The sequence below is a fragment of the Ranitomeya variabilis genome, chromosome 2, assembly GCF_051348905.1.
Source record: "Ranitomeya variabilis isolate aRanVar5 chromosome 2, aRanVar5.hap1, whole genome shotgun sequence".
Lineage (NCBI taxonomy): Eukaryota > Metazoa > Chordata > Amphibia > Anura > Dendrobatidae > Ranitomeya > Ranitomeya variabilis.
This window is the reverse complement of record NC_135233.1, coordinates 732,782,033-732,795,385: the sequence shown is the minus strand read 5'-3', so window position 1 is coordinate 732,795,385 and position 13,353 is coordinate 732,782,033. Positions and strand designations below refer to the sequence as shown.

Below are 13,353 nucleotides of genomic sequence, written 5' to 3'. Positions count from 1 at the left end.
TTTAGCAACAATTTTTTTATTTTCCCAAGGGTAAAAGGAGAAACTGGACCACGGACGTTGTTGTCCAATTTGTCCTGAGTACGCTGATACCTTATATGTGGGGGTAAACCACTGTTTGGGCGCACGGCAGGGCTCGGAAGGGAAGGAGCGCCATTTGACTTTTTGAATGAAAAATTGGCTCCAATCTTTAGCGGGCACCATGTCGCTTTTGGAATGCCCCTGTGTGCCTAAACATTGGAGCTCCTCCACAAGTGACCCCATTTTGGAAACTAGACCCCCCAAGGAACTTATCTAGAAGCATAGTGAGCACTTATAACCCCCAGGTGCTTCACAGAAGTTTATAACGCAGAGCCGTGAAAATAAAAAATAATTTTTCTTTCCTCAAAAATGATTTTTAGCCCAGAATTTTTTATTTTCCCAAGGGTAATAGGAGAAATTGGACCCCAAATGTTGTTGTCCAGTTTGTCCTGAGTACGATGATAACCCATATGTGGGGGTAAACCACTGTTTGGGCGCACGGCAGGGCTCGGAAGGGAAGGCACGCCATTTGGCTTTTTGAATGGAAAATTAGCTCCAATCATTAGCGGACACCATGTCGCGTTTGGAGAGCCCCTGTGTGCCTAAACATTGGAGCTCCCGCACAAGTGACCCCATTTTGGAAACTAGACCTCCAAAGGAACTAACCTAGATGTGTGGTGAGCACTTTGAACCCCCAAGTGCTTCACAGAAGTTTATAACGCAAAGCAATGAAAATAAAAAATAATTTTTCTTTTCTCAAAAATGATTTTTTAGCCTACAATTTTTTATTTTCCCAAGGGTAACAGGAGAAATTGGACCCCAAAAGTTGTTGTCCAGTTTCTCCTGAGTACGCTGATACCCCATATGTGGGGGTAAACCACTGTTTTGGCACACGTCGGGGTTCGGAAGGGAAGTAGTGACGTTTTGAAATGCAGACTTTGATGGAATGCTCTGCGGGCGTCAGGTTGCTTTTGCAGAGCCCCTGATGTGCCTAAACAGTAGGAACTCCCCACAAGTGACTCCATTTTGGAAACTAGACCCCCAAGGGAACTTATCTAGATGTGTGGTGAGCACTTTGAACCCCCAAGTGCTTCACAGAAGTTTATAACTCAGAGCCGTGAAAATAATAAATGTGTTTCATTTCCTCAAAAATATTTTTTTAGCCCAGAATTTTTTATTTTTGCAAGAGTAACAGGAGAAATTGGACCCAAAAGTTGTTGTCCAGTTTCTCCTGAGTACGCTGATACCCCATATATGGGGGTAAACCACTGTTTGGGCACATGCCGGGGCTCGGAAGGGAAGTAGTGACGTTTTGGAATGCAGACTTTGATGGAATGGTCTGCGGGCATCATGTTACGTTTGCAGAGCCCCTGATATGCCTAAACAGTAGAAACCCCCCACAAGTGACCCCATTTTGGAAACTAGACCCCCCAAGGAACTTATCTAGATGTGTGGTGAGCACGTTCAACCCCCAAGTGCTTCACAGAAGTTTACAACGCAGAGCCGTGAAAATAAAAAATCATTTTTCTTTCCTCAAAAAAGATGTTTTAGCAAGCAATTTTTTATTTTCACAAGGGTAACAGGAGAAATTGGGCCCCAATATTTGTTGCCCAGTTTGTTGTGAGTGTGCTGGTACCCCTTATGTGGGGGTAAACCACTGTTTGGGCACACGTCAGGGCTCGGAAGGGAAGTAGTGACATTTGAAATGCAGACTTTGATGGCATGGTCTGCGGGCATCATGTTGCATTTGCAGAGCCCCTGATGTGCCTAAACAGTAGAAACACCCCACAAGTGACCCCATTTTGGAAACTAGACCCCCGAAGGAACTTATCTAGATGTGTGGTGACCACTTTCAACCCCCAAGTGCTTCACAGAAGTTTATAACGCAGAGCCGTGAAAATAAAAAATAATTGTTCTTTCCTCAAAAATTATGTTTTAGCAAGTAATTTTTTATTTTTGCAAGGGTAACAGGAGAAATTGGACCCCAACAGTTGTTGCCCAGTTTGTCCCGAGTACGCTGGTACCCCAAATGTGGGGGTAAACCACTGTTTGGGCGCACGTCGGGGCTTGGAAGGGAGGGAGCACCATTTGACTTTTTGAACGCAAGATTGGCTGGAATCAATGGTGGCGCCATGTTGCGTTTGGAGACCCCTGATGTGCCTAAACAGTGGAAACCCCTCAATTCTAACTTCAACACTAACCCCAACACACCCCTAATCCTAATCCCAACTGTAGCCATAACCCTAATCCCAACCCTAACCCCAACACACCCCTAACCACAACCCTAACCCCAACACACCCGTAACCCTAATTCCAACCCTAATCCGAACCCTAATCCCAACCCTAACCACAACTGTAACCCCAACACACCCCTAATCCTAATCCCAACTGTAGCCATAACCCTAATCACAACCCTAACCCCAACACACCCCTAACCACAACCCTAACCGCAACACACCCGTAACCCTAATCCTAACCACAACTGTAACCCCAACGCACCCCTAACCCTAACCACAAGCCTAATCTTAACCCTATTTCCAACCCTAGCCTTAATTCCAACCCTAACCCTAAGGCTATGTGCCCACGTTGCGGATTCGTGTGAGATTTTTCCGCACGATTTTTGAAAAATCTGCAGGTAAAAGGCACTGCGTTTTACCTGCGGATTTACAGCAGATTTCCAGTGTTTTTTTGTGCGGATTTCACCTGCGGTTTCCTATTGAGGAACAGGTGTAAAACGCTGCGGAATCCGCCAAAGAATTGACATGCTGCGGAAAATACAACGCAGGGTTTCTGCACGGAATTTTCCGCACCATGGGCACAGCGGATTTGGTTTTCCATAGGTGTACATGGTACTGTAAACCTGATGGAAAACTGCTACGAATTCGCAGCGGCCAATCCGCTGCGGATCCGCGGCCAATCCGCTGCGGATCCGCGGCCAATCCGCTGCGGATCCGCGGCCAAATCCGCACATGCCATAACCCTAACCCTACCCCTAACCCTACCCCTACCCGTAACACTAACCCTACCCCTAACCCTAACCCTAGTTCTAACCCTAACCCTAGTGGAAAAAGAAAAAAAAATATTTTCTTTATTTTATTATTGTCCCTACCTATGGGGGTGATAAAGGGGGGGGGTTTATTTATTATTTTTTTTATTTTGATCGCTGTGATAGAACTTATCACAGCGATCAAAATGTACTTTGTAATGAATCTGCCGGCCGGCAGATTCGGCGGGCGCACTGAGCATGCGCCCGCCATTTTGGAAGATGGCGGCGCCCATGGAGGAGGCGGACGGGCACCGGGAGCCTCGGTAAGTATAAGGGGGGGGGAGATCGGGGCACGGGCGTCGGAGCACGGGGGGGTGACATAGGAGCAGGGGGGGAGCGGGCAGGAGGACGGGGGAGCAGAGCACAGGACGGAGGGGACCGGACCCCATAACGGAGCACTGGGGGGGCGATCGGTGGGGGGGGGGGGGGTCACTTCAGGTTTTCCAGCCATGGCCGATGATATTGCAGCATCGTCCATGGCTGGATTGTAATATTTCACCAGTTTTTTAGGTGAAATATTACAAATCGCTCTGATTGGCAGTTTCACTTTCAACAGCCAATCAGAGCGATCGTAGCCACGGGGGGGTGAAGCCACCCCCCCTGGGCTGAAGTACCACTCCCCCTGTCCCTGCAGAACGGGTGAAATCGGAGTTAACCCTTTCACCCGCTCTGCAGCGACGCGATCATTCCATGACGCCACATAGGCGTCATGGGTCGGATTGGCACGGGTTTTCATAACGCCTACGTGGCGTCATGGGTCGGGAAGGGGTTAAAGAAACCTGTCATTAGCTTTTCTACCCCATACAATGGCATCTGTGTAAGGGCCTGAAATGCTGAGCTTTACTTTCAAAATCTGGTTTCAGAGCTATGTACATAAGCCACAAGTGCAGTGGGAAGGCGGTGCACTTACAGCTCTGCTCCCTCTCTCCCCTATCCTCCGTGCCCAACAGGTCTCTTTTCTTTTAGTGACCTGTTCTCAATCTAGTGCAAGGGCTACATTCCCCATGACGGTGCATGCACAGAAAGCTTCTGAATAAATAAATGACCAGTACGATGTGCGATCTGCTTATCTTGCGCCTCATACTGCCTGCAGTAACCACTGATCGACCAAACCACTGCACGACCAGCTCTATCCTCACCTACTGTATCCTCACCCATCCCTTGTAGATTGTGAGCCCTCACGGGCAGGGTCTCCTCTCCTCCTATACCAGTTGTGACTTGTATTGTTCAAGATTATTGTACTTGTTTTTATTATGTACACCCCTCCTCACATGTAAAGTGCCATGGAAAAAATGGCGCTATAATATAAATAATAATAATAATACTGACTGCCTTATTCACTAGAACAGCTGGCGTGGAACGGAGTGACCTGTGCGCTCACTCCAGTCATCCTAGTGAAGAATACAGCGAGCTCTAAAATGAATGAGGCAATGCTGAGAGTAAACTCACCATTTATGAGTGCTTCTTCAAAAGTTGGTTTTACTGGATGGAATTTAGACCCTCTGGTGATTATCGGGCCCCGATCACGGAAAACTGAGCTTTTGAATCCAAGACCCCTTGTCCGACTACCTTCCCTTTCCTCCTCTTCCAGGTTGTTTTTATTATTGTCTCTTTCTCTACTTATTGTGTTATTAGAAAATGGTTTCTATGGCACTGCAATCCACATTGGGTTTGACTGTTATAGATGGAGTTATATTTTTTAAACTAAGCAGTTCTTGGTGTTTTGTACAGCCATCTTTATTGCTCTACTTCTCTGTTGGTGATTGTTATTACGGTAGCACATTTGTATTATTCTTGAAACTTCTGACAAAGAAAAAAACTAACTATATATAATATATAAATATAATAAAAACACAGCCAGGGTCTGGCGCAATCTGATCGCAACCGACACTTTCTCTCTTCAGCAGCTTTCTGTCATGGAGAATGATGGCAGGTCACTGTCAGTCAGTGACGGGCAGGGAGGCTGGCAGCGTGGTGCCCGTCCCTTGCCTGTCTGTGTGGGTTCCTCCCACACCCCAAAGACTGACCCCTAGAGTGTGACCCCAATGGGGCAGTGACGATGATGTCTGTGGAATATACAAGTGAGCAGAATACACAGCTCTGTGAGGTAAGGCGGCCAGCAGTGCAGTGCCCACACAGGGCAGCTTCCCCATACACACTGCTGCCCGGGCTCACGGAGCTCACTGCCCCCACTGTGCCATTACTGTCTGCACCGAATAACCCGAAGAAAACTGCAAATAATAGCAGCAGCACAACCCACACACAACGGAAGGAGCCGCAGCGACCGCCACAACTTACACCGCAACCGCTCACTCACCCGGATACACAGGCGAAGCGTCTACAGAGCAACTGATGACATCACTTTCATGTGACCGCCACTGGGTGATGACATCACGATGCGCCCTGCCTCCCTGAAAAGCCGGAAGCGTGGGCTGCGCGTCACGAGGAGGGTGAAGCGGTGTCTAGGCGGGACGCTGTGGAGGCGGAAGGCTAGTGACGTTCCTACCGCGCCCTCTCGTGGACACATCAGGGAATGCCGTTAGTTTGCACTCGGCATGAAGCCTTTCCTGTCAGAGAAGAACCTTGTTAATGGCGCGCACTTTACAACTGATATCTGGGTTGTCATTTAGCGCATTTCTTCACGTTTTTAGGAATTTAAACACCTATATTTTGCCTACACTTGGATGCAGTATAACCCATGAAGTCACGTTTGCCTCTTCATATAAAATATTTCACAAGGAAATAGGCTCCTATTCATTAACTGCACTCTTTTTTCTGACATTTTTCTTTTTTGTCTTGTTTTGTACTTTTTTTTTTACCTCAAATTAATCGAAATGACTCATGGTATATGAATTTAGTATAAAATAGTAAAAGATTATTTTTAGTTTGGGCTTTTGTCTTTTTACAGCTTGTTAGCACAAAAAGTCACGTTTCACAAAATAGCGCCAAACTGTTGTCTTACGTAAACTCAGGCACATTTCCAACAAATGAAACAATTTTTTTTTAAAGGGAATCTGTCACCTACTTTTTCATGTATAAGCTGCAGCCACCGCCATCAGGGGCTTATCTACAGCATTCTGTAATGCTGTAGATAAGCCATACCTCCCAACTTTTGAAGATGGGAAAGAGGGACAAAGTTTGCGGTGCGCAACGCGTGCCGCGGCAAATTTTAGGCTACACCTCTGACCACACCCATTCATAATTAGTCACACCCATATGCACGTCCCAACCACACCCATTTAGCACTGCTGATCACACTGTTTCACATACAATAATTATAAACAAAAAAATATGGCCACACAGTGCTCCATACTGTATAATGACCACACATGATGCTCCATACTGTATAATGGCTGCACATGATGCTCCATACTGTATAATGACTGCACATGATGCTCCATACTGTATAATGACCGCACATGATGCTCCATACTGTATAATGGCCACACATGATGCTCCATACTGTATGATGGCCGCACATGATGCTCCATACTGTATAATGGCCACACATGATGCTCCATACTGTATAATGACCGCACATGATGCTCCATACTGTATAATGACCGCACATGATGCTCCATACTGTATAATGGCCACACATGATGCTCCATACTGTATGATGGCCGCACATGATGCTCCATACTGTATAATGACCGCACATGATGCTCCATACTGTATAATGGCCACACATGATGCTCCATACTGTATGATGGCCGCACATGATGCTCCACACTGTATAATGGCCCCACATGATGCTCCATACTGTATAATGGCCACACATGATGCTCCATACTGTATAATGGCCACACATGATGCTCCATACTGTATGATGGCCGCACATGATGCTCCATACTGTATAATGGCCACACATGATGCTCCATACTGTATACTGGCCGCACATGATGCTCCATACTGTATAATGACCGCACATGATGCTCCATACTGTATAATGACCGCACATGATGCTCCATTCTGTATATTGGCCGCATATGATGCTCCATACTGTATAATGACCCATGATGCTCCATACTGTATAATGGCTGCACATGATGCTCCATACTGTATAATGGCCGCACATGATGCTCCATACTGTATACTGGCCGCACATGATGCTCCATACTGTATGATGGCCGCACATGATGCTCCACACTGTATAATGGCCCCACATGATGCTCCATACTGTATAATGGCCACACATGATGCTCCATACTGTATAATGGCCACACATGATGCTCCATACTGTATGATGGCCGCACATGATGCTCCATACTGTATAATGGCCACACATGATGCTCCATACTGTATACTGGCCGCACATGATGCTCCATACTGTATAATGACCGCACATGATGCTCCATACTGTATAATGACCGCACATGATGCTCCATTCTGTATATTGGCCGCATATGATGCTCCATACTGTATAATGACCCCACATGATGCTCCATACTGTATAATGGCTGCACATGATGCTCCATACTGTATAATGGCCGCACATGATGCTCCATACTGTATACTGGCCGCACATGATGCTCCATACTGTATAATGACCGCACATGATGCTGCATACTGTATAATGACCCCACATGATGCTCCATACTGTATAATGACCCCACATGATGCTCCATACTGTATAATGGCTGCACATGATGCTCCATACTGTATAATGGCTGCACATGATGCTCCATACTGTATAATGACCGCACATGATGCTCCATACTGTATAATGACCGCACATGATGCTCCATACTGTATAATGACCGCACATGATGCTCCATACTGTATGACCGCACATGATGCTCCATACTGTATAATGACCGCACATGATGCTCCATACTGTATAATGACCGCACATGATGCTCCATACTGTATAATGGCCACACATGATGCTCCATACTGTATAATGACCGCACATGATGCTCCATACTGTATAATGGCCACACATGATGCTCCATACTGTATAATGACCGCACATGATGCTCCATACTGTATAATGACCCCACATGATGCTCCATACTGTATAATGACCGCACATGATGCTCCATTCTGTATATTGGCCGCATATGATGCTCCATACTGTATAATGACCCCACATGATGCTCCATACTGTATAATGACCGCACATGATGCTCCATACTGTATATTGGCCGCACATGATACTTCGTACCATATAATGGCCACACATGATGCTCCATACTGTATATTGGCCGCACATGATACTTTGTACCATATAATGGCCACACATAGGTACTCCTACACACGCGGCTGCGCTCCGTACACTTTGCACACACGGCTCCGCTTCGTACACACGCGCTCCGCTCCATACACCTCGTACACATTCAGCTCCGCTCCATACACCTCGTACACATTTAGCTCCGCTCCATACACCTCGTACACATTTAGCTCCGCTACGTACACCTCGCACACACGGCTCCGCTCCATACACCTCGCACACACACGGCTCCGTACACCTCATACACACATGGCTCCGTACACCTTGTACACACACGGCTCCGTACACATCGTACACACACGGCTCCGCACACCTCGTACACACACGGCTCCGCACACCTCATACACACACGGCTCCGCACACCTCATACACACATGGCTCCGTACACCTCGTACACACACGGCTCCGTACACCTCGTACACACACGGCTCCGCACACCTCGTACACACGGCTTCGTACACACACGGCTCCGTACACATCGTACACACACGGCTCCGTACACCTCGCACACACACGGCTCTGCTACATCCACATTGTACACCACCTGACCCCACACAAAGCATTACTTACCTCATCCTGCAGCGGCAAGTTGGCAACCAGCACAACTTCGGAGGTCCCGACGCCCGATCATGTGACCTCTGACTCCTCCCCTCCTGTGACCTCATCACAGGTCCTGTGCGCAGAAAGAAGTGTAAGGGCCCGGGGCATGGCTTGAGACAAGGGGGCGTGTCGGTCCTGCTGCCTGCAGGTGCGGGATCAGCGCGTCCTGCGCTGGACAGCGGGGCACAGGCTCCAAACCAGGACAGTCCCGCACAATGCGGGACGGTTGGGAGCTATTGATAAGCCCCCGATGTATCCTGAAAGATGAGAAAAAGAGGTTAGATTATACTCATCCAGGGGCGGTTCGGGTCCGATGGACGTCGCGGTCCAGGTCTGGCGCCTCCCATCTTCATACGATGACTTCCTCTTCCTTGCTTCCTGTCGTGGCTCCTGCACAGGCCTCTCTGACCATTTCCAGCACCTGCGCACTGCTGTACTTTGTTCTGCCCTCAACAGGGCAAATCAGTACGCCTGCGCCGGAGACGCGACAGGAAGCAAGGAAGAGGACGTCATTGCATGAAGATGGGAGATGCCAGATCCGGACCTGCGACACCCATCGGACCAGTCCACCCCCCCGGGTGAGTATAATCTAACTTGATTTTCTCATCTTTCAGGTTACATTGGGGGCTTATCTACAGCATTACAGAATGCTCTAGATAAGCCCCTAAAGGCTGTGACCGCAGCTTAAAATCGAAAAATGAGGTGGCAGATTCCCTTTAAGTCACAATTGAAAGTTGGCTTCTGGAAAGGAAAAAAAAAGTGTTTTCCTGTTTGCAGATATATTGGGGTATGTTCCCACGGTTAGTAAACGCTGCGGGTTGCACACTGCATACATCCGCAGCGGCCAGATGTTACAGCATAGTGGAGGGGATTTTAAGAAATCCCATGCCCACTATGTGTGCACCAAGGCCCGTGGATCACCCGCAGAGACGGACATGCAGAGCGTCTTTCCAGACCACAGCATGTCTATTTATGTAGTGGAGACGCTCAGTCTCCTGTTGTGAATTTGCGTTTTGCTCCCTCTAGTGGTCATTAGTGATTTGACACTGGAGCTTCTGTCTTCTCCTATATGCTCACCTGGGCCGTTAGTTCAGGGGCGTTGCTATATAAGCTCCCTGGACCTTCAGTTCAATGCCTGGCATCGTTGAAATCAGAGCTAATCTGTTGTGCTCTAGACTACTGATCCTGGTTCCTGCTTGTTAAAGCTAAGTCTGCTTCCTTGCTTTTTGCTTTTGTTTTGTTTTGTATTTTTGTCCAGCTTGTTCCAATCTGTATCCTGACCTTTGCTGGAAGCTCTAGGGGGCTGGTGTTCTCCCCCCGGACCGTTAGACGGTTCGGGGGTTCTTGAATCTCCAGCGTGGATTTTTATAGGGTTTTTGTTGACCAAATAAGTTATCTTGCTTTTTTCTGCTATTAGTAAGCTGGCCTCTCTTTGCTGAACCTGGTTCATTTCTGTGTTTGTCTTTTCCTCTTACCTCACCGTTATTATTTGTGGGGGGCTTGTATCTTGCTTTGGGGTCCCTTTCTCTGGAGGCAAGAGAGGTCTTTGTTTTCTTCTCCTAGGGGTAGTTAGATTCTCCGGCTGGCGCGAGTCATCTAGCGATCACCGTAGGCATGATCCCCAGCTACTTCTAGTGTTGGCGTTAGGAGTAGATATTTGGTCGACCCAGTTACCACTGCCCTATGAGCTGGATTTTTGTATCTCGCAGACTTACACGTATCTCTGAGACCCTGTCCACTGGGGTCATAACAGTATGCCAGGCCAGTATTAAATGTTTAATGCATTGCAGAAGTGGGATTATAAGAAAGAAAATTTTGAGGTTTTTTTTTTCCCTCTCTCATATTTTTTTTTTTTTTTTTTCTTTTCCCCTTTACCTCAGAGTGGCTTAAGCTTGCTGCAGACATGAATGTCCAGACCTTGATTACAAGTGTGGACCAGCTTGCTGCTCGTGTGCAGGGTATACAAGATTATGTTATCAGAAATCCTAGGTCTGAACCCAAGATACCGATTCCTGAACCGTTTTCAGGAGACCGATTTAAGTTTAGGAATTTCAGGAATAATTGTAAATTGTTTTTGTCCCTGAGACCCTGTTCGTCTGGAGACTCTGCTCAACAAGTAAAAATTGTTATTTAATTCTTACGGGGTGACCCTCAAGATTGGGCTTTTTCGTTGGCGCCAGGAGATCCGGCATTGGCTGATATTGATGCGTTTTTTCTGGCGCTCGGTTTACTTTATGAGGAACCCAATCTTGAGATTCAGGCAGAAAAAGCCTTGCTGGCTATGTCTCAGGGCCAGGACGAGGCTGAAGTGTATTGCCAAAAATTTCGGAAATGGTCCGTGCTGACACATTGGAACGAGTGTGCACTGGCTGCTAATTTTAGAAATGGCCTTTCTAAAGCCATTAAGAATGTTATGGTGGGTTTTCCCATTACCACAGGTCTGAATGATACCATGTCCCTGGCTATTGACCGGCGGTTGCGGGAGCGCAAAACCGCAAATTCCCTCATGGTGTTGTCTGAACGGACACCTGATTTGATGCAATGTGATAGAATCCTGACTAGAAATGAGAGGAAAATTCATAGACGCCAGAATGGCTTGTGCTACTACTGTGGTGATTCTGCACATGTTATCTCAGCATGCTCTAAGCGTCTTTCTAAGGTTGTTAGTCCTGTCACCGTTGGTAATTTGCATCCTAAGTTTATTCTGTCTGTAACTTTGATTTGCTCACTGTCATCTTATCCTGTCATGGCGTTTGTAGATTCAGGTGCTGCCCTGAGTCTTATGGATCTCTCATTTGCTAAGCGCTGTGGTTTCATTCTTGAACCATTAGAAAATCCTATACCTCTTAGGGGTATTGATGCTACGCCATTAGCAGAAAATAAACCGCAGTATTGGACACAGGTTACCATGTGCATGACTCCTGAACACCGCGAGGTGATACGTTTTCTTGTTTTGCATAAAATGCATGATGTGGTTGTTTTAGGACTGCCATGGTTACAGACCCATAATCCAGTCCTGGACTGGAAGGCTATGTCAGTGTCTAGTTGGGGCTGTCGTGGTATTCATGAGGATTCCCTGCCTGTGTCTATTGCTTCTTCTACGCCTTCGGAAGTTCCGGAGTATTTGTCTGATTATCAGGATGTCTTTAGCGAGTCCAGGTCCAGTGCATTGCCTCCTCATAGGGAATGTGACTGTGCAATAGATTTGATTCCAGGAAGTAAATTTCCTAAGGGAAGACTGTTTAATCTGTCGGTACCTGAACATACCGCTATGCGTTCATATATCAAGGAGTCTCTGGAGAAAGGACACATCCGTCCGTCTTCTTCCCCTCTTGGTGCGGGATTCTTTTTTGTGGCTAAAAAGGACGGATCTTTGAGGCCTTGTATTGACTATCGGCTTTTAAATAAGATCACTGTCAAATTTCAGTATCCTTTGCCGCTGTTGTCTGACTTGTTTGCCCGGATTAAAGGTGCCAAGTGGTTCACCAAGATAGACCTTCGTGGTGCGTACAACCTTGTGCGCATTAAGCAAGGTGATGAATGGAAAACCGCATTCAATACGCCCGAAGGTCATTTTGAGTACTTGGTGATGCCTTTTGGGCTCTCTAATGCCCCTTCAGTTTTTCAGTCCTTTATGCATGACATTTTCCGGAACTATCTGGATAAATTTTTGATCGTTTATCTGGATGATATTCTGTTTTTTTCTGATAATTGGGACTCGCATGTGGAGCAGGTCAGGATGGTCTTTAAAATTTTGCGTGAAAATTCTTTGTTTGTCAAGGGCTCAAAGTGTCTTTTTGGTATACAGAAGGTTCCCTTTTTGGGGTTCATTTTTTCCCCTTCTGCTGTGGAGATGGACCCAGTCAAGGTCCGAGCTATTCTTGATTGGACTCAGCACTCGTCAGTTAAGAGTCTTCAGAAGTTCTTAGGTTTCGCTAACTTCTACCGTCGTTTTATCGCTAATTTTTCTAGCATTGTGAAACCTTTGACGGATATGACCAAGAAGGGCTCCGATGTGGCTAATTGGGCTCCTGCTGCCGTGGAGGCTTTCCAGGAGTTGAAACGTCGGTTTACTTCGGCGCCTGTTTTGTGCCAGCCTGATGTCTCGCTTCCTTTTCAGGTTGAGGTGGATGCTTCAGAGATTGGAGCAGGGGCCGTTTTGTCGCAGAGAGGCCCTGGTTGCTCTGTTATGAGACCTTGTGCCTTTTTCTCTAGGAAGTTTTCGCCTGCTGAGCGAAATTATGATGTGGGCAATCGGGAGTTGTTGGCCATGAAGTGGGCATTTGAGGAGTGGCGTCATTGGCTCGAGGGTGCTAAGCATCGTGTGGTGGTCTTGACTGATCACAAAAATCTGATGTATCTCGAGTCTGCTAAACGCCTGAATTCTAGACAGGCCCACTGGTCATTGTTTTTCTCCCGTTTTGACTTCGTTGTCTCGTATTTACCAGGTTCAAAG

At 47.0% G+C, this 13,353-nt stretch overlaps 1 protein-coding gene across 3 annotated transcripts in view; it reads right to left on the bottom strand.

The window, feature by feature from the left end:
• The window catches only part of ZBTB24 (zinc finger and BTB domain containing 24), a 37,451-nt gene extending 31,812 nt beyond the window's left edge, over window positions 1-5,639 (bottom strand). Inside the window, exon 1 of one of the 3 annotated variants that reach the window (XM_077289562.1) lies at window positions 5,382-5,639. The gene's annotated coding sequence lies outside the window, so the exon portion shown is untranslated. Of the gene's footprint in view, window positions 1-5,362 lie in introns of all 3 variants that reach the window. The other 2 variants (XM_077289564.1, XM_077289563.1) reach the window with 2 other exon arrangements.
• Between the last annotated feature and the right edge of the window lie 7,714 nt (window positions 5,640-13,353).